The sequence below is a fragment of the Vanessa tameamea genome, chromosome 25, assembly GCF_037043105.1.
Source record: "Vanessa tameamea isolate UH-Manoa-2023 chromosome 25, ilVanTame1 primary haplotype, whole genome shotgun sequence".
NCBI lineage: Eukaryota > Metazoa > Arthropoda > Insecta > Lepidoptera > Nymphalidae > Vanessa > Vanessa tameamea.
Genome location: NC_087333.1, coordinates 1751926 through 1775398, shown reverse-complemented (window position 1 = coordinate 1775398; position 23473 = coordinate 1751926). Strand labels below are relative to the sequence as shown.

General features: G+C 31.9%; 1 protein-coding gene across 1 annotated transcript in view; it reads left to right on the top strand.

Annotated features, from left to right (window-relative positions):
* Positions 1-1086: 1086 nt before the first annotated feature.
* The window catches only part of LOC113401810 (orexin/Hypocretin receptor type 1-like), a 139457-nt gene continuing 117070 nt past the window's right edge, over positions 1087-23473 (top strand). The window contains exon 1 of the mRNA XM_064218886.1: positions 1087-1335. The gene's annotated coding sequence lies outside the window, so the exon portion shown is untranslated. The remainder of the gene's footprint in view (positions 1336-23473) is intronic.

Below are 23473 nucleotides of genomic sequence, written 5' to 3'. Positions count from 1 at the left end.
ATCAATTGCTTGATGCACGTTGTGATGTGAGCCACCTTATGATAAGTGATCACGTAAAATTAAAAGATTACCCATTCCTTACATTACGCCACCGACCTTGGGGACTAAGTTGTTGAGTCCCTTGTGCCTGTGGTGACACTAGCTAACTGGCAACACATGCTTAGTATTGTTTTGTGATAGTAGAGATCTGAAGTTGGTACATACCTAGACAGTCTTGGATAAAGCACAAAGTGCACCAAGCGGTTATCCAGAAGTGACATCTTTAGTTGATGATTGGATTAATTCTATCGTTCACTGATTCTCCCTGCTGGACGAAACCCTCGTATAGACTATAAAATATCGCGTAACGACCCATGGCGGTGGAATAAAGCTTAACTTGCGTGAAACTGGTGCGCGGAAAAGCGAGTATGAAGTAAATATATTGACGTATATGTATATAATACCCCACCTGCGAGTGACCATATCCAGCAGTGGATGACGTTTAGCTGACGATGACGTACGTAATATATTATATGGTCAAAATCTTTTTTTTTTTTTATGAGTACTTAAAACAGGGAAATTAAAAAAAATATATTGTTGTATATTATCTTCATATTAAATAGTACGGAGTATATAGAATTAGTATTTTTAAACTTACAATATGAAAAGAGCCCTTTAAATCCTTATCTTGCCTAACAGAGAAACCCTTGATTTCAATCTATTCATTCATTAGAGGCCGTGCCCTTTTCAACCGTTATAGGTCAAATCGTCAAACTGCCGGCCTAGCCCTATGTCACTGACCGTCTAAATAGAAGAAAATAATTTAAAAATAATAGAGGCAGTTAAGAAAAAATATTCTAGTTTTGACACATTTAAATGTAGAATGTAATGAAATACTTATTAATTTATTTACTTAAAAAAATTATAAAAAAAGATTATTTTATTTTAATTTATTACGTATTGAAAATATTTTAAAGAAAATAGTATTATAATCTATTTGAAATATTCAAATATTCTTTGGTGTAGTACGATATACCGCTCCTATTTAATCTGTGGCAGCGTATTTCTGTCATGGCCGAGCGCGGGAAATCAGTTGTACACCGCTTACGCCTCGCAGTGCATGCCTGATATCGTACAACGTTCGCTTACACATTCGAACGCCGGAAAAGTTTAAAAATTAAAAAAAAACAACAAATGTAATGTAGTGGTAAATTTTTTAGTGCCAGATCTAAATATGTAAGACCTATTTTTGTTGTGAAAGTTGTCGAAAAAGTTTTAATTGTGTGTTAAATGAAAATTAATTTTGTTAATTTTGTATTAGTGAATATTTCTGATCTTTTGCCAGCTTCTGGAAACGTAAGTAACTGTCATATATGGTTGTATATTATGTTATTTTTATACATTATTATGTTACATAAATTATTGGATATTTTTTTAATTTCGATCAAATTTTTAATTACTTTGTCTTTCTCGTGGAAACAAGTACATTAATTATTTTGTCTATAATTTAAACATACAGTAATATAGTATTCTATAACTATATTAATGATTGATTTTAAATAATTTATTTATTATAATAATGTGATATAATCAATAATTTTACTATTAAGTTTTTATTTAAAACCGTTATAAAAATAAATACAATATTTAGAAAACCTTAAAGTCTTAAAAGAAAATTATCAATAAGCGTTTGAGTTACTTTTTTTATTGTATTGTATAATTGATGTGAACTTTCCCTTAATATTTGTTATGAACTCATATTGTTCTTTTGTTTCATAGAAATATGTATGTAATGGAAGAAAGAATTTCGGATGATTTTATATCATGCAAAAAATATTGCAAAAGAGACACTTTAGTATATTTTTATTTTACCAATAATAAAATAACTTTTTTCAATAAATATTTTATGATTGTTTAATTATTTTTTGTTTTTGAGAAATTAAATTTTTTTTTAAATTACGGCAATTTGATAGAAATAATTTTAAAGAAAAAAAAGAAGAAAGATTAAAGAGATTCTATTTTTAAATTTTTCACTTACTTTTTAATTAAGTTTTTCTGTCTACCATAATACTCGTGTATTTGTGTAGTTATTTTTTTTTTTTTTTAATATATCATATAAATGTGTACGTATTAATAAAACAATAAAATTAAAATAAAATACTATATTTATGTACTAAAGTCACAGTTGTGTTGAATTATGCTTACATAATATTTTCAAAAAGCAACGATTTTACAAAATAGTATATTTAACTTTTAGCCTGGACTAAGCCTGAATAATTTATCCAGGGATATAAAACGATTACGCATGGAATAACCATAGACAAATATATCGAATAGTATCATATCGCTCGTTCAATAAAAATATTCTATATTTAAATATAATAGGTTTTCTCAAAAGCCATCCACGTAAAGGACGCGTTCAAAACGATACAATCAGTATAATATGACAAATCAAACGCTTTTTACTTAATCAAACATTTCAATTCTATAAAATATTCATTATTTCATAAATCGCATTGATGAAAATATATTCCCCGTATTTTATATGATTATTATATATATATTTTTAAAACGGTTTAGTTGATATAATATTTTTAAATATTAACCATTTATAAAAAAGTTTAATGATGTAAATGTTAGTTATAAAATTATAGCCGGGTCTTTTTCTTTTTAGTAGAACAAAATGTCACCAATAATGTCGTCTCAGGTTTTAATCGGATCGTCTTGACAATTGACTTCGTATTTAATTATATTATTAATAATAACTCGAGTTGAGTACCTACTTAGCAAAAACAGAAGCCTTAGCTTGAAGTAAATTTATTTTTTGTTTGTTTTTTTTTGTTGTAAAATAGTTATTGGATTGCCTTGGCGGTACAGCCCACTTGTATTCCGTAACGGCAAACGGAATATCGTTCACACATGAGCACAGGCCTCCACCACCGTTCTGTATTTTTCTGTTCCCTTATTAAGTATATGTGGCGCGTATACTACATAGAAAAGGTGTACACAGCTTAACGTGTTAGATATATTCATCAAAAGTATAACACCTCGCTTTATTGCCCCCACTGGTGACAGGAGGGCTGGTTCGTTTTTAGCACCAGAGGATCGGAATTGCGATTCAACGGGGAAATGCTGCTAGCATTCTTGCCATCATTCCACGCGGTCAAGATTTATACAGTAACTATTTTTAATTCATATTTGTATATATATATTCAAGCATGTATTAGATTAGGATAGAACAATGAAAATACCAGATGGCTTAGTGGAAATAACACGTGGATCGTAAACGAATATCACGAGCTGTTATCCGATCAAGCACCAACGAGTTTTGACGTTAACTTTATTAATTTCCGTTTATAATTTGTTTAATCCCGTGTTTAGCGATCACGGATAACATCGTTTGGAAACTGAAACGCGTCGGATCAAGTTTTCATGCGTATCTATCAAACATTTGCTTCAAAGCTTAATTTTTTTTTTATTAATTTTATTATGATTATTAAAACTTGGGCAACATGCATTAAGAATAAGATCTCTTTAATAATCTTTGTTATGGATTGCAGCGTCTCAGTACCACGAGCTTATAAATGTGCCTACCACAAAATATATAAACACTGTTGATATTTTTCGATTGGCATAAGATTCCTACGAGTCGATATCACTCACTGGCTAGAAAAGGAGATTACGGATTCTAATTCGCCAAGCATCTGTGTGATTTCTTTGTCGTATTTGTGTTTATAGCTGAGTTCGAACTTGAAGGAAAACGTCGAAAGGAAACCTGCTTTTGTCACTAAAAGAGGCTTTGCGTACTTGCGAAACTTAAATAATTTTTGAAATATTGGCATATAAAACCCTTCTAGATTTCATTACAAGTTCCTAATTCAGAAAAAAACTTCTAGAATAAAGTTTAATCTCTTAAATGAATTAAATAATATAGAGATGAAATTTTAAAATAATGAAACCAAACTAAGCGAGTAGACACAATACGCTAAGCGAATTATCCCAGTTCTTTACATAATTTAACTATTTTGCTCCAAGCAAGACAGAAATTGTTAAAAGAATTTAAATTAAATTAATGAAACGTTTTTATTTAGCTACTTAAATTTTTATATATTTAATTTGAAAATGGAAACGGTTATTTAATTAGTAATGGAGGTCAATTTAAGTGTTAATTTTGATAATTACCTACTTAATTATTAATAGTATTTTAAATACTACCGCGAAGCAGCAATAATTACTGTTGTTGTGTACTGGTTTAAAAGGTCCCAAGGTTGGTGGCGCATTGGCGATGTAAGGAATGGTTAACATTTCTTACAGCGCCAATGTCTATGGGCGGTGGTGACTACTTACCATTAAGTGGTCCAGGTATATACAGAACTGTGCACATTTGTGTCCGTGCCATTTTCCGAGATTCATGTTAAATATGAATATAATTCTAATACAATATATATATATCGATTACATAAGTATATCTATATACACATATATACTAATATGTTATTTTTGTTCTTACATACTATATAATTTAGTAATCTATACATATAATAAAATTGGAGTGTCCGTTAGTTATATTAAAATAACTGCTTCTTACTAAATGCATATGAATGTATACACGGTAGATATACCCAAAACAGCATTTTTTTAAATTTTTGACTGTCTGTCTGTTTGTTTCGGCTAATCTCTGGAACGTCTGGACCGATTTTTGACGGGACTTTCACTGGCAGATAGCTGATGTAATAAGGAGTAACTTAAATTACTATTATTTTAGAATTATAAATAAAATAGAAATAAAGTCACGCTGCAATGTCCAAATAACTTAAATTCAAACGCGCGCGAAGTCGGGGGCACAGCTAGTAATTATTATATATTTTTTATCGTAACTCACCGCTAGATGGCATTACATCACATCACCTACTATAATGTCACGAGATTTGATTGATACACAATCATGTAACGTCAGTTTACTAGTTCTACTAGAATATTATATTTAAACTTTGGCTATTGACAACAAACCGGCTAACAGATCTAACTTTATATATTGTTAATTGAAATTGTTCCAAGTTATCGTCTAACAGTACAATGGCTAACTCAGTAGTTCCAAGTAAATCATAACTTCAGATATACAAAACGTACAATCGATCCCCCAATCCAATTCAATTCGATCACAACAAACAATCCAGTTTGAATTTGTGTGACCTCAATTGCATCCCGTCTAAATGGAATTAGTTTTTCTGGGTTTATATATATGTGATATTTTTATTTATTTTATATATAAAATAGGTAAAAATGTATAAATATATCAAAGATGTAAATGAACTTAGATGTCAGTGACGTTAGAAAAGTTGACCATTCCTTACATCGCCAATGAGTTGGTTGCTCACTGTACGAGCCAGGCAGCATGTACAGTACTATGTACCGTCGCATAAGCATTTTCACATTATTTCATCAGTTCGTACGGCTTGCAATCATACTGCGCTCATATCATTATATCATATAGTTCTTAGTTACTTATATCAATAAATATATCAATCAATATCATATATCAGAGACTTTCATTTCACACTACTATCAAATATCAGTTACCAACAATCAACTATCACTAAAAGGTTGTACGGACCGTACACTCACCTTTCCAACTGGACCGTAGCAATTCTACGTATTGCAGCTTGGTGAATGTATGATGGGTGTTTAGTACCAACAAACCAAACAGGCTTTCGAAATTCGAACCCCGCAACCAACTGATTTTTTGAGAAATACATGTGAAACTGTTGCTGGTTGAAATTTTTTGATTTGAATTCTATAACTCATTAAAAAACAATCAAAGTTTGTTTCGAAAAATAAATAGCTAATTACCGAGGGATTCCTGCCTTTTGATTACAGTGGAGGATTAAAAGCGAATATCAAGTGACAATTCATATTATTTTGATATCTTAATTCAAAATCAACTCTTTATCATTTGTTGTTTTGATTTTGTACCTTTAAATGTTCATTAGTTACATTAAGGAGATTCAATTTGACATCTAAACATAGTGATCAATAATGTAGTTGTCTTGATTGTGTATAAACTGACTGAATATCATCCAGACTCCATGGCATTAAAATGATTAACTCCAAGACAATAAGAAAAACATCGTCATAGAGTTTGATGCAAACTTTTTTTTTCAAACGAATTAGAATCCAAAAAAATACATGCTTACATTATTTTATGTTTATAAATATCACATCGACCCATGTAACCTTATATGAGCTACACATAATTTTTATATTCATCAATATTTCAGTAACATTAAAAATCTTATTTTTTGCTTTCTTATATCATAAAATAGTCGTTAAATACATGTTAAGGTTAATCTTCATCGTGTCATTACTCTTCGAGAACAAAGAAAGATTCTGAAACGTGATAACCCATACCGTATCAAACTTATCAAGACGTAACGATTTTATGTCGAATAGAAATAATGAAATGCTTATAACTGTACTTGTATGCTTATAAAGGCAAAAATACACATACTATTATTAACACTTATTACCTTTCGAACTGGAACGCAACGATACTAAGTATTGCGCTTGGCGGTAGAATGTATGATTTGTAGGTACCAAGTAAATCGATTGTTAAGACTTAAATTTATTGATCGGAAAAGTGTAAATTAAAAGATGAATTTATTATTTTTAATAATCAACATTTATTTAGAAAAATTACGTGTAATATTTTGTACTTAAGTGCTAACTGTATATGAAAACATCCTGAGCAAACCTGACACCATACAGCATAGCGGCGTAGTGGAATGAACTCACAGTAATTTCTTAACAAGAGAAAAGTCGTTTAGCTCATAACATTTTACAGTTACGAGCTGTTACTGTAACGTACATTACTTTATTTATAAATAGACTTGTATATTAGTTATTACTTATAACTTATACAATCATATGTATGTAAGAACAACGTCACAGAATATTAAAGTTACAAGCGTGAAGTAGAATGTGAAAAATCTTACAGCGAAAATTCGACACTTCATCGTACGTTTTTTTTAACATAAAAACATCCATGCAGACCCAAATCGTAACATTTTACTACTAAAAGCATTCTCACTTTAGAACTTCAGTATAAAACAACCATTGCATTTTTATTGTACATAAATACAGCGTAAGCCATGCTACGACGTAGCAGCGTAGCGACCGAAGGCCCTGGTTCTACGAAATATAGTGTCAAGTTTCTGTTAGATATTTTTATAGGAAATATGTGAAACCACTATTACTTATTTCGTTAAGTATGCGAGGTCAAGAATTTCGTAGTTGAAAGAAAGTATCGTAATGAAGATAAACGAGCGTTTTTTATCAACTAGGTCAATATGGAATTTGATGAGCGATCTGTTATGATTTCACTCTATATATAACAATGTACCTATATCATATTCGAAAAAATATTTTATAAGAAAGGAATAAAATAAAATAAGATATTATAAGAAAAATAATTTACGTAGTATATAATAGATTATAATTTTTTTATTGAGAGTCGTTAGGCAGATTAGAAAATGGGCCACTTGATGTTTAGTGGTGACCACCAACCATACATTGACCATTCCATATAGGATCGTTGATTCCCCAACAATGGATACTAAGATGTCACGTCCCTTGTGCCTGCGGTTGCACTGGCTCACTCCCTCTTCAAACCAGAATATAAAAATACTAATAGACTGAGAGCCAGTGATCGGCAAACTTACGGTATAGTAGCAAACTCCATATTACTGCCAGGTATACTGCTTCACCTGCTGTTGGGGAAATGGAGGTTCACTATTTCCATCGAGGGTTCCTTTGAGCACGCCAAGGAGTCGAAAAGCTTAAAAATTTACTTTCAAAACGTGATCGTGAACGTGAACGTTCGTGAACGTGAACCACAAACCCTATCACAAAGTTAATTACAACAAATTGTTCGAAATTGAAATATTGGACAACATCACATATATTACTCTGATCCCAATGTAAGTAGCTAAAGCACTTGTGTTATGGAAAATCAGAAGTAACGACGGTACCACATACACCCAGACCCAAGACAACATAGAAAACTAATGAACTTTTTCTACATCGACTCGGCTGGAAAGCGAACCAGGGACCTCGGTATAGCGTACCTATGAAATCCGGTGTACACACAACTCGACCAAGGAGGTATATATAACATAATACCGGGTCCGAGAGGATACATCAATGCGGTTCTTCTAGCCTCGCTTAGCAAAATGTGTAATCAACATTTTGGATGATTTATTAAATATAGGATATAAATATCTTACCTTTTGCCGTATTCTCTCAAGGGACCAATTTACAGTTGATATTCGACAGCTTAGTATTATACTCAATAAAACAATACACTGCATATATAACACTATGGTAGGTTTTATGTATACTTCTTAAAAGAGGAGTATTATAGAGTCGAATCAAAATTAATTTTGTTATGCTTCGAAACTTATTTTAAACGTGATTGGTAGATTGCGCGATCGACTGAAATCTATACTAATATTATAAATGTGAAATTAACTCTGTCTGTCCGTCTGTAGCTCTTTCACTGCCAAACCAATGAACCGAATTTGATGAAATTTGTATGTATGGTATGAAGCAAACTTGAACTCCAAGGAAGGACATTGCCTACTTTTTTGCCTAACACATGACAATCAACCCCTAAACCGCGAGCGCAGCCACTGGCAACAACTAGTAAATTATAAATTTAATGAGATTATGATGAAAATTGATGATGTGGTAGCTTACGCTATGGTATACAATGAATAAGATATACATATTTTATGAGTTCCTTATTAGATACAATTCAAGTCAGAAGGCCAATGATAGCATATGTACGAATTGCTAGTATTATGCAAGCCCCTATGCTTTGCGCCCACTCATTAGACATTCTACCGTCAAACAACAATACTTAGTTGAGTTATGTTCCGGCTTGAAGAGTAAGTGAGCCAGTGTTACTGCATGCACAAAGGATATAACATCTTGGCTTCCAAAGTTGGTGGTACATTGGTGTTGTATAAGATTATTATTTCTTACAGCGCCAATGTCTGATGGTGGTGGTGACCACTTACCATCAGGTGGCACATATGCTCATCCGACAATCTACACCATAGAAAAAAATATAGTCAATTTTCCCGTTCGCCTACTAAACCTACCTATTACATAAAAAAACAAAATATGAACAAATTTGGCAAAAGACTACTGAGATTTTCATTTCTATGTTCAGGTAACGTTTTGTGATCGCTGACGATGGAAAATGTTCCTGAAGAAATTCGCATTTACCGGTAGACCGAAATATATTCATTCATCTTTCAAACGGCAACAAATTCAAACACGTTCAACAGCGTGGTGGCAAAATCCTTTCTGACACTTGTTAGATCTGTTGTAGTACGTTTATAATTATACCATTATAGGAAAATATACTATTGTATGTTAATGCTGTCGTATCCACTCACCACTACCACTGCCTTATATGTGACTAGTCCTTATACTATATACTTTTTGGTGTACATATATAATATGTGATATGTATTATATTAACAAACATAACATACATAATCAGCCTGTAAATTTCCCACTGCTGGGCTAAGGCCTCCTCTCCCGTTTGAGGAGAAGGTATAAGCATATTCCACCACGCTGCTCCAATGCGGGTTGGTGGAAATATTAACAAAACTCTTTCCATATTTTACTTCAAGATTATTAATTTTCTTTAATAATAAATTGTTGCAGTAAATATCATTTTCGATGTTTCATCGTACATATGGGATGTCGGACATATTTAAAAAAAATATAATTCTATTTCTTTATGACAACAGCTGTAACGATATAAGATAAATAAATATCATTATTTGGTCTATAGTACTATTATCCTTAAGTTGACATATAATTTTTAACATATTATATCTTTGAATTATATATACTTCACTTGAACCGATATTCAAGTTAAAATTTAAATATAATGTAAGTAAGAAACCGATAAAACTATAGAGAATTAGATACAGTCGAGTGACACTGATAAGAACAGTCATTTCGTGTTTATCGACGAAGACTCGTGACTCGTAAGAATAAAGAAATTTTAATTCAATCATGTTTTTTTTTTTAATTGTGATTATATAGTAGATAAATACTATCATGTTTCTATTGACTATGTTTATGTTAACAAATCCATTGGACTAACGATGATGGTTGTGGTTTGAATTTAATTTTATGGTAGCCGAAATGGCCCAGTGGTTAGAACGCATCTAAACCGGTGATTGCGGGTTCAAACCCAGGCAAGCACCACCGAATTTTGATGTGCTTAATTTGTGTTTATAATTCATCTCGTGATCGGCGGTGGAAAACATCGTGAGGAAACTTGCATTTGTCTAATTTCAACGAAATTTTGCCACATGTGTATCCACCAACCCGCATTGGAGCAGCGTGGTGGAATATGCTCCAAACTTTCTCCTCAAAAAGAGAGAAGGCCCTAGTCCAGCAGTGGAAAACTTTCAGGCTGTTAATGTAATATAATGTTACGGTAACACCAACCCAGATTTTTAAAATTTCCCTTAGATCTGATTGTCTGGAAGATATCTCTTATTAGCCCTTTGTACAACACATACATTTTTTATTTTTTGTTTAGTTGTAAGATTTTTCTATACTGTATATACATATGTAAAGTAAAATAAATTACATTAATAATAATATTTATAGTTGCTTTAAAACCTGACTGATATTTTTACATAACTTTTCTATTTCATGCGTTTTCTTCTAATTTTAAATAATATTTTTAGTCTATGCGACATTAACCTACTCCTCCTTCTAAATCGTGTACTCTAATCACAACACGCGTCGTTATTGTAACAGTATTTTAATGTGGCTCTTACGATCTTAACGTAGTTAGCATGTTAGATAATGTTTACTATTTTGCAAGTGTATGCTGCTCTTACTTCTTACTAGAGTCAAAACATTAGACGGCACTGAAATTTGAATTAAGAACCAAGCCCATATCAGAGGCATTATGTTCTACCACCCCGCACATGATACGTTCACATACTTATTCAACTACGTTCCTATATATTACAAAAGCCAAAGAATTAATATTAGTGGTATAAATATACGTTCGACATGGTCAGTGTACACGTGCGTCACAGTCGAACGTTCAATTGAATTGAATTGCACGTTTATTTATCTAAATATATAGCTACAATTAAAAAATAAAAATTACAGAATTACTGATGTAAATAATCAATAGAAAATATTCATTTTTTGAATGAAAGGTGTTATCTGTGTGATGGATAGAATATATTTTTATAAATATTGTCAAAATGAGACAGACAAGTAGACTGTGTTTTTGTTAATTTCGGTCATACTGCCTTACTTAAATATAACGATTCTTTACTCTGTGGTAGCGCTTTGTGCAAGCCCGACTGGGTAGATTAGGTTACCCCATTCCTCACATATTCCTCCAAACAGCGAGTATTATTGTATTCCGGTTAGGTTGAATGCCGTTCCAGACGGGCACAAAACCCCACCCCCATGTTAATTAATAAATTGTATAATATTGTTAAAAAGGTTTCGCCTGCTTTTAAGCATGGATCGTATGTTTTGTTATAAAATATTTAACAGATACTTATTACATAGTGCCAATTTGAATAAATAACATCTTATTCTTTATAATTAAATAAAACCGGCCAAATGCGAGTCGGACTCGCTCAAGAAGGATTCCGTACCATTATCTATAAAAATTTCTTTTATTCTGTTTTTTTTTTAGCATTTGTTGTTATAGCGGCAAAAGATATACATCATGTGCGAAAATTTCAACTATCACGGTTCATGAGATACAGCCTGGTGACAGACGAACAGCGGACTCTTAGCAATAGGGACCCGTTTTACCCTCCGTGTAGGGAACCCTAAAATGTGTAGGATACCCCACCCGGTTGGAACGAAGACTATTTCGCTATATACATGTATTATATAATAAGAGATACAATTAAATAAATTAACATCATTTGAGAATAATTTATTGGCAAGAAATAAAATTGTTTTTAAAAATCGAACAAAAAAATTAAGTTCAAATATATTATACAAAACCGTATATTATACAGAGAGAAAGAGCGTGTGACTGTTTGTGTGTGAGTGAGTTTCCTTGCGTGACGATATCTGTCACTTCACTCAACTGTAAACCGCGTATAGGAACATCGTTCCAAAGTCAAAAATCTTTATTCAATATAGAAGTGTTTACACTTGCTTATTGATTGTCAAAAATCTACCACCGGTTCGGAATTTAGCACCTCGGACCTGAAAAGAACCGGCGAAAGAGACTCAGCGGGATATATATATATATATTTTTTAACCATTTTCCATGTACAATGATAATTATATTTTAGTTATTTGAAGCAGCCTGAAACTAAAACCGTAAAAAGTACATACCTACATACGATACTGTATTTTTGGATTTATTTGGGATCTAGAAAATTTATCGCCATTACGTTTTGATTTCATTAATATTGTGTATTGATAGCTAAATAAAAATATCTTATTTTTTATTATTTTAAGCCTATTCGATTTAATCAAACTTTAAACATTACGGACCGACATTGTCGGGGTTTTAACTGATAACAAAGGTCAAAATCGATTTTATAGTAGAGCGCCAGCCTTGCACTCGACTGTAAGGCTAGCGCTCTACTATAATATGAAGCGATTACAAACTATATAGCACTGATTATATGTTATGCAAACACTAGTAATTACAGTACTTTTAATGCATCTTGCTTACATTATAATGAAATTTAGTTTAATGGCTTATTTTAATTCCGCGCTTCGGAATTGAAGTCTCGTGTCGAGACAATAAAAAGTTATTGAGGTCTTTATTGCAAAATTTACAGTAATAGTCCGGGGTCAGGATGTTTGTAGGGGTTGCCTGGACTCTTCCGATCGAGTCGGATATGCCGTCCAAGTTGATAATGAGAATGAGGAATCAGGCAGTGTGTTTGCAATGTGATTGCGCAAAACATGTGTTTGCGCATATACTTGTGTATTTTAATATATCATAAATATCCTGCCGATTTGTTTCCCTTGAGGATGGTTAACAAAACCGCAAATGTCGAAAATAAAATTAAGGATTAACCCTACGACTTTCCGATTTAACGCATGGTAATTACAGCGTTATGAAGGTTTAATTTCATTGTTTTATTAGACATATACATTAAGGATTTTTTTTATTATTATTTGAATGTTTATTTTACATGTGTTTTTTTTAATTCAATGAAGTTTACCTATTGTATACGAAGTAATTCACACACATAATTTATTTCTTGTTCGTACAAAACCCGTCTTCATTTTATTTTATAGTTATAATATAATAAGCTAAAGTAAAAATTATTACTCTATCGCATAACTTATTTACCGCACCGCTTCATCAATGAAACGCCAACCTAAATTTCTATTCGATTAAGGCCATGTTTCATTGTAAAAAGCCTAAAAAAAATACATAGTGATCTTAATGCCGTCAAATTCTTTATTTAAAATTTAAGGTTACTTATTCGAAAATGTAAAACATAAATCTAATGGGCTAATTTTATTGTTTGTCTGTGATGTATAGTTTTTCGGAATACAGATTAATTTGATTTTTTTTTATATAAATATTACACGCATAGTTATATTAAGTTTAATTGAAGTTTCCAACTCAGTGTATGAAGGAGTGGCTTAACGCATTATTGTAATTCTAAGCCTGATGTTTCTAGAATGGGATAGGCTTCTAGTGAAATGAAGTATAATAATAGGTATTTATATATAAAAATTACAATCTGTACTAACAAAATCGCGTGTTTCGATCGATTGTAAAACTATTGACCCTAAAATTTGGAATATAGGTTTATTTCATATTGACAATTTATCTAATGGATTGGAGATTTTGGGGGGGAAATAGGGGTTACTTTGTACACATTTTACCCGTACGAAGTTGTGACGAGTAACTTTAATTAAATTCAATATGGATCGTTTCAGTCTATGGTAATTAACGTATTGAACGCTTTTGAAAATGTCTAATCGAGGAAAACTAACTTTAGATAATGAATACATTTTAGTATTACCAAAATGCTCATGAATATGTATTAATGATCAATCATGTGAGTTTCTTGCCGGTTCTTCTCGGTAGAATCTACATTCCAAACAGGTGGAAGCTTTATTTTAAATAGTTAAATGACGATTCAAAAGTGCTTGTAAAAGCCTACTTGAATAAAGTATATTTTGATTTTGTTTTGTAATTAAAATTACACTATTTTTTAAATAAAAAAAAAACACGATCTAAATGCGGGCAATTGATCTTTATCGTTCTGGGTATTTTAATCTTTGATTTGTATCGCCGTAAGAAGACATCTATGTCCACTAATTAAATAATTAATAAACTTTATTATGACACCATAATAACAATATTCGTAATTTTAATATAAATGAAAATTTCTGTTTGTAACGAGGAATCTCAGATTTATATGAATAATTTTAATAACAGTTTTTTTCACTCGCTTATTACAAATGTAGTAGGCAACAAAATGGTCGGTATTTTTCTATTATATAAACGTCAAACATTAAACAGGAGCGGCAACCTCTGTCCAGTGGTGGAATATTTACGAGTTGTTGTTGACTGTACTGATTAGTATTCTTTAACGTACGTACAGTTCCGCAGCATCAAATAATGAACCATTTGTGTATAACAGAATAAAATGTAAATTAATTTACTCGGTGGTAGGGCTTTGTGTAAGCCCGTCAGGGTAGGTACCACCCACTCATTAGATATTCTACCACCAAACAACAGTACTCAGTATTCTTGAGAGTGAGCCAGTGTAACTACAGGCGCAAGGTACAAAGATCTTAGTTATCAAGGTTAGTAGCGCATTGGCGATGTAAGGTATGGTTAATATTTCTTACAGCACCGTTGTCTAAGGGCGGTGGTGACCATTTACCATCACGTCGTCCATATGCTCGTCCGTCAACGTATACCATAAAAAAATAATGTATTCTCAATACTACGCATCACACACACAACCACACACACACGTATAGAATATTCACTCATGTTTTTATTTGATTGTATAGGTGATAAATTGATGCTTGTATAATATGTTATGTAAATAAACTATATTCTATTTTATTTATAAGGTAAAGATCAATCGTGGTTCTTTTGAAAAAAAATCAACGTTGATTTTAAATACTTAATTAAGAAATATATTGTAGTTGAACAAAGAAAACAGAGATTGTTTTAATGATAGAATTTAATTGACCTAGTTTTGTTTGCGTTTTATTAAAATATTTTATTCATTTAGGTATATTAAAAATGCTTAGTGGAAGTTTTCGTGCGCCCTATAATTATTATACGCTTACAGAATATATTTATAATATTTAATTAAAGCACTTGAAAAACTGGTAGTTCTAAAGAATTATTTTAATTTGAATAAAAAATAAAAAATTGTTGTCTCAAAAAATAAAATATACTTTTACAGAATTGAAATTTATTTGTAACTAGTTTTTGATGGTGGCTTTGCCCGGTTGTTCTATGTGGTCATAGTATTCTTTTTTTTTTTATTTAATTGACAACATCCACGGGATCACAGTTGCCCGTGCCTTTTTTTACATTTTACTTTTATAAATTTTAACGTTATTTTATATTTTTACTGAACATCAGCAGATCTTCGCTGGACTTTAAGCTTGTCGTCTTCTTGGAAGACATGGCACACACTGACTTTTTTTTTAATTTTAAAATAATATATAAATAATCCATAATCATTAATATATATAATATATAAAAAATTCTGTATATAGTAGTTTTTTTTTATCCTATTTATTGCAATCCAGCGGGCCCTGGTCATAGTATTTAGGTATAACAAAATTAATAATTCGTTATAAGTCGCAATACTTTTCGGATTGCTTTAATAATGATGATTATTTATGATGTTTATAAATAAATTCGCAAAGCGATTAAACTCTATCTGTAAAGTGATGTAAATCTAATGGCTAAGAGTTTCGCAAAGGAGTTTCTTAAATTTAGGCTCCTTTAGGGGTTAAATATTGAATGAAAGTTTGTATAGAAATTTGTCATTTCTGAATATAAATATAGTAAACGGTATTTGGGCTTCTATTAATCTGTTAAAAACAGCTGTTACAGTTATTTTGAAAATTCATCCTTTAAGAAGATACATTTGGGTGTGAAAATCACCAATACCGTAATAATTATACAATCAGTGTACACACTACTCGACCACGGAGGTTAATTAGGTAACACAAACAAAGGAGGATTAATGATTAAGTAAACAATAATTTGACTGCAGGCTTCGATAATCTTGACTCGAAGGTAGATTCGGCGGTTTGAAACCTGCAATCTACATATACCTAAACCCTGTTATTCTCCTTAACGAAGCATGTTACAGCTCTGTCGGCACTATCTCAATCGTATAATTGGACTGAGACATCACTGTCTCTACTCGCGAAATCCTCGTAATGCTCATTTTCGAAATAATATCAATGGAATAAATCAAATTTAGATTCCTTTATATTAACCACCAGTTTTGTGTTAATGCAGTAAAATATAAATACTCAAACCTTTACTACATAACACACAGAAATATTTTAGAAGTATAGCTACCGGTTCGGAATGTAGAGTCTAAAGAGAAAAAACCGGTATGAAACTACTTAGTCACTCTCTTCCGAAATTTTGAAATACAAAGTTATGTTAGTTAAAATTATATATAATAAATCCTGCCTAAAAGTCAACAAATATACGCTCCACGATTTTTTATCATCTATTTAACTTTGTGTTGAATAATAGACTTTATTGTCTTGTATTATAGTCTCCAAGATTTTGACGTTGACCTTGACAAGAATATTTTCGATATATTATAATATATGTACTAATATTATATATAGGAAAGTAACTCGGTCTGAATTTTTGTGTCTTTAACGCTTTCACTCCAAACTACTAAATCGATTATGTTGATATTTGGTACAAAGTGAGTTTAAGTCACAAGGACGAACAGAGCCTACTTTTTCGCTTTTTGAGAGGGTAATGGTGCGTATAAAGGGTTGTATATAAGTTCATATTCCACCAAGCTACTCCAATCCGGGTTGGTGGATACACATGTGTCAGAATTTCGTTGAAATTAGACACATGCAGGTTTCCTCGCGATGTTTTCTTTCACCTTCAGATCTTTCAGAAATCAAAATAAGAATTATGAACGCTTCAAATATAATGCGGAATAATTTAACTAGTTCGGTAGTTAAGTCACAACTTAGAAAAAGAATGCGACTTTGCGTTCGCAATAGGGGAAGTCACTTCGAGCAAGAACTAGGCTAAATTACAAAATATCTTAATTGTAACTTAGCTACTGAACTGTTTATGTATCTAAATTTTATTTTAAATTTGTATTATGTAAGTAAGTTAAGTAAATAAGTAAGTGTTTTTACATTGGTTATTATTTTAAATCAATTTTGTGGGAATTTTAAAGAGCGACCTTTAGTACGAATTCGGTCATTTTCGAATACGAATTTCCAACAGCGTCCTTTCTGATAATTTTATTTCGGTGCTTTGAAATAAATTCCTAGTTTTTATACATATTCGGAAAGCTAAGTAAACGATTATGTTTTTAAAATAATCTGCAGAACAAGTTTCATAATTACTTTTTTTGTTTTTCAGGCATATTTGATGGAAAAAAAATAAAAAATATATTGAAAGAATATCGTTTTCCGTCTCGCATTTTTAAATTTGGACCGATAATTATTGTTTAAATATTGAAAAATATCCAGTGTTTAATCGTTTTTATAAATCAGAAGATAAAAGTAGATTTTAATTGATACTTTTTTTTAAATACATTTTTGAAGTTGCATTATTGACTTATTTTGAAAAAATCTAAAAAACGCGATAACTCAAAAATGGTTCTCTTTTGTATAATGCATATGGGGCTTAAAATTATCGCAAATAGTCACCCCTATCACCTACTAACGGGAATACGTCGAATTACCAATAACCCTGTATATAGTAGGTTAGATAGCACGTGTGCATTAGATAGTATAAAAACTGACTGAGTAGTATATTTTATACATACGTTGACGTCACGTCCGTTCATGAACAACATTTACTTATAGGTAGGGCTTTATTCAAGCCCGTCTGTATTACCACCCACTCATCAGATATTTTACCGCCAAACTACATTACTCAGTATTGTTGTGTTCCGATTTGAAAGGTGAGTGAGCCAGTATACCTAACTACAGGCACGAGGAACATAACATCTTAATTTCCTAAATTCTCAAGGTCATAAATAAAAATCATAAAGTGATTTTAAAATCTATGACAGCTATTTGAGCAACAAAATTTCTTACTGATTTTTACAGTTTATAACGGCACAATTACAGGAACACAAACTGAAGTAGCGCTTCAAGTTTGTGTATATCATAGACTTCGGGCTCACTTGCCTTGACTGGCGATATTCCGCACCACCTAGTTGTCCGAAAATCCACAACAGCGCGATTTTTAAGACATTTTCTGCGGAACCTGTGGAACCAGCTTTCGCCGGCAGTTTTTCCGAACCGATACGACTTGGGAACCTTCAAGAAAAGAGCGTACTCCTTCCTGAAAGGCCGGCAATGCAACTGGCCCCCCGTGTTGCAGATGTCCATGGGCGGTGGTAGTCACTTTCCATCAGGTGAGCCTCCTGCTCGTTTGCTACCTATAACATAAAAAAAAATCTAGCTTCTCTAAATCTGTAGGTTTTAACCCTGACCTCAAAATCAAGTCACACGCTAGCTATAAATAAAATTACGTAAAAGGCCGTTATTGGGTAAATTGACAATGCTAGTATGAACTGAATATACCAGACAAAAAAGGCATATCTACAAATGAGAAACGGCCAAGTGCGAGTAGGACTCGCGCACGAAAGGTTCCGTACCATTATCTATAAAACTGCAAAAAAATCATGTCTGTCGTAAGGCAGCCCCGTTAAATTTTATTCTGTTTTTTAGTATTCGTTGTTGTAGCGGCAACAGATGTATAGACAGACGGACGTACAGCGGAGTTTAGTCCTTAGGGTCCGTTTTACCCTTTGGTTACGGAACCGTAGAAAACAAGAATTAGATTGATTTAATTTGATTACTTAAACTGGGACAGTACGTTTTTTAAGCAATGGTTCGTTTATTATATTCTGTACTAGCTACTGATCGTGACTTCGTATGGCAACTTTCTTTTCTCTACCATCGTTTCATCATTTAGGACAAGTTCACTAATATACATATGTGCAGATTAATATATATATTACATATATATATTAATATACATACATAGCTCGAATACTTTTGAACATAAGAGATAGCCATTGTTCAAACAACATCCTCCACTGAACATAATATTTTTGCTCAGTCCACTTCTATTACTCGGGTTCAATGACCTTTTTTCAATCACCAAATGTATCCCAACACTATCGCAATAATTGATTACATCCAACAAAGAGATGACAAAAGTATTCATTTAAAAATGTTTTTTAAAAGGTTACAAATTCACTTACTGAGAAATCATGTTACGCCTTTTGTAACATACACTCACACAAATTATATTAATTTTTGTGATGAAATTTAAAAGAGAATGACGTTCTGATTAAGCTGTAGAACTTTACACATCCTTTCTGATAAGACGGTTTTTTTTTTTAAATTGTAAGTCTGCAAAATAAGCGTGCACTTACAATTTTAATTAATTTATTTTTTTGTGCACACTAATACTTTAACTAAATCTAGCATATGGATTAAAAAAGCTTCAAAAAACGCAATTTACCACAGACTATAGAAGTATTTCTTGTTACTTATTTAGTAGCTACAAAATAATTATGTTACACTTGCACGAATATTTTAGAACAAATTCGGACAACAATATAAAACCCAGAAATCGTTAGAATCTTTACTAGCCCCCTTACTCACTACAGACTTGATAGATTAGTCAATACTATCCACACCGGTTAAGGAACCTAGAATCCCACGCAGCACAATAATATCACAACTACACTTTCCGAGTCAATGAAAAAGTCATCGTTGAGTCCCATGCAATAAAGAAAACAAACTGTGAATTTGTCTACTTCAAACGACTTGACACCTTCATCATGTTGTTTTCACGTCACACTGTACACACACATAAAAAAAACACTGATATTTTTTTTTATAACACGACAAAAGGTATAACTTCAAAAAGCCCCATGGAATATCAAAATGTGGATACGTCAGAATTCCTAATAAAAAGAAATAAATCAGAATATTACAAGTATGTTGACAGACTTATAATCATATTAAGCAAAAGCATTTAAGATAGATGGACAGATGGATATCCTTTTATTGTACTCCATGTTCATAAAAGAAATACATAATTTCTTATCGTAATACCCACGCTCGTGCAGTAAAGCCTTAGCGCTGAATAGCGATTTCTTCCAGATCTTAAGGTTAGAGATTTGCAAATAAAGAAATGGATAGGTCGTGCATATTAAATTATATTTATAATTACTGCTAATGCTTAATTTTACATCTGGTTAATATTGTCTTTAATAACCATCTTTTTCGGTTTTTTTTTAATTGCTACGTTCATTTATTAAATTATTCTAAATGTATATTTTTAATTATGTTTACGCATTAATTAATGTGCTTGAAGTGTTTCCCTGTAATTAAAAGAACTTATACACATGTGTGTATCATCCGTTGTAAATAAATAAATACACACACACACACAGATATTAGTACATTTAAACACACATGAAATATACAATTAAATTGGATTGTTTTATTATTTTTTAACATATTATTTTAACAACACAATTATTTTATTCTTATAGTTTCAGACATAAATGTTGCCTGAAAGCGATCACTACAGCGATAAGGCCGCCTTTGCACGCTTGTAGCTTATCATATATGATATGATATCATATATACTATGAAGCTTATATATATGCGTATGTATGTAAATTAATATGCCATCCGAACGATTTTGGTCACGGCGACCAATCTATGAGAGACCAGTCAACTATGAAAGACACAGTGCATAATTGTGTGTGTGCAAAACAGGACTGGAAAGTGAGAGGCGCAGTACCAACTGCTTTACATGCTTTCTGAGGCACGAGAGTGTACTTCCAACTTCCAGACTTCGGGCTGTAATTGAAAATTTTCAACAGTAAAAACCCAATAACTTTTTATTGGCGCAACCCGGGAATTGAACCCAGAACCTCGGGTCTAAGTAGGCAGTCGTATAAATTATCTAATATATAGAAACATTATCAATTAAGAAATATAGAAACTTTGATAACAACAATTTGAAACGTGGATACCAACCTGTTTACAAAGAATCATTTAGCCATTTTTAAATTTCTCCCATTATAAAAACTACCCAATAGGAAGGTAATAACCATAAGGTATAAAGCATCTTCTAGATATATATATAAATAAAAGACTGGTTGAACTGGTTTAGAAAACCAACATGCGAGTTAAAAATTAAGGTCACAAAACGGAAACAAAAAACAACAATCCCATGTAAAAGTTATAAAAATCTTTATTGCATATAAAAGTGTAACTCTCTATTTATTGTTTGTCAAAAATCATTCACTGACTTTTCATGAGCCTGATTTATGCTTATAATTTATCAAATTTGGACTTTAAGTGAGAGGTATAGTGACTAATTTCTCTTGTAAGTTTAATTTCTATTGACATTCAAAATCGGGCGACCCATCTAGCTGATAAAACCTTTGTCTAAACAACATGAAGAAGATTGATTCGTCCGCAACGATGACATTTGATCTTTACATCAATTTCAAATCTGACTTTAAATACGTAACCTATTTTATCTCTGTTCCTTGTTTTATTAACAACTACCAGTCCCGACTTTGCGTTTGTGCAGTTTATTAATAAATAAAATTTATATGGTTCTTTCTACCAATGAAAACATTTTTCGAATTGCATACAAAAAAAATTTACACTTCATGATATTACTATAGAAAGGCAAAATTTAAATTACTCTTACAAACATTTTGTGATTTTTAAATCGTTTCGTATATTTTGGTATTATCTCCTTAAAATTTTTACTATACCAAGTGAAATTGACACAAAACATTAAAAAAATTAATATACACTTTAATAATACAAAAACTTCATTTTATTCTTCATAAATAAATTACTAAAAATAGATTAGCAAATAATACAATTTCATGGTGATTACCTATCGGGTGAGGAAAGTCATTTACATAAACGGGGAAGAGAAACGAACCAAGTAAAGAACCCTGAGTGACCCTAATTTATTTAATTGCATCGTACTCATATATATCCTAAAACAAAGTACGATCTGATAGTGGTCATGTTATATTATTTCGGTAACAGATATCCAATACAGGATCGACGAAATTTATGATCGAATTAAAATTTCAATGAATAGAAATAGTTTGGCGAATGGACTCAGCTCAGCTTTGCTTGCGGTTAAGAAAACAAGACAAGCATTTACAATTTATTTCAAAGTTCAATGTCTTATGGCATTTGTACTTTGGGATAATGTAGCTCCTAGCGATACGACATCCGTTCTTTAACAGAAGTATTAAGTTTATTGTGGTCGAGCAATCAGTGGTATTGGACTTGATGGTAAGGCTGTGTACAAACCCGTCTGGGAATGTCCAACCCACTCTTCATCTATTCAAACAGCAAGCTAATTAGTACTTAGTATTCTTGTGTTCTAGTTGGAAGGAGTTAATGTAATTACAGTCTCAAAGGACTACACGTCTTAGTTCCCAAGGTTTATGGTGCCTTGGTGATGTAAGGAATGATTAATATTTCTAACCGCTCCAATACCGATAGGTAACTGTGACCGCGTACCATTAAGGGACCGTCCACCTACAAATATTGTATAAAATAACATACTCTCGGCCCTCGGTAAATACGTAAATCTAACACTGCCAAGCCAAGACAAAGTCTTACAACTCCCTCTCTCTCAGTCTCTCAACTAAAAAAAGCAATGTGTACGCCATTACAACATATTACCAGTAAATAATTAGACAATAGACAATCTTATTCCATATAAAAACAATTGTAAACTATTAAATACCTGACAAAAATCGCTGCTCATCAGTTAGTAAGTAATGCTTTAATATTGAAGAAAACCAAAAGTAAAGTAACAGCCACTCAACGTCCTTTTGCTAAACAAAAACATTCACCTCATTTATGAAGATAGATCGAAGCTCATTTCACCATGCAAGTTCTTGCGACAAGACATAACCATGGGTGCCATGAAGCACGCGATAAATCGTAAATTAGTTCGGACATTAACGCACACTTTACTACCCCATCGATGTCAGCTCTTAAATCTGTTCGCACACTACCGCATCGAATCGTGTAAATGCCTTTTTTAGCCAAGGCAATATCCCAAGGGTTTATCTACCGTGAAAATTGCATACAAATACCTCGTAAACTAGACATATGACGGTTTTACGGTTAGACATAAGCATAAATAAGCTGT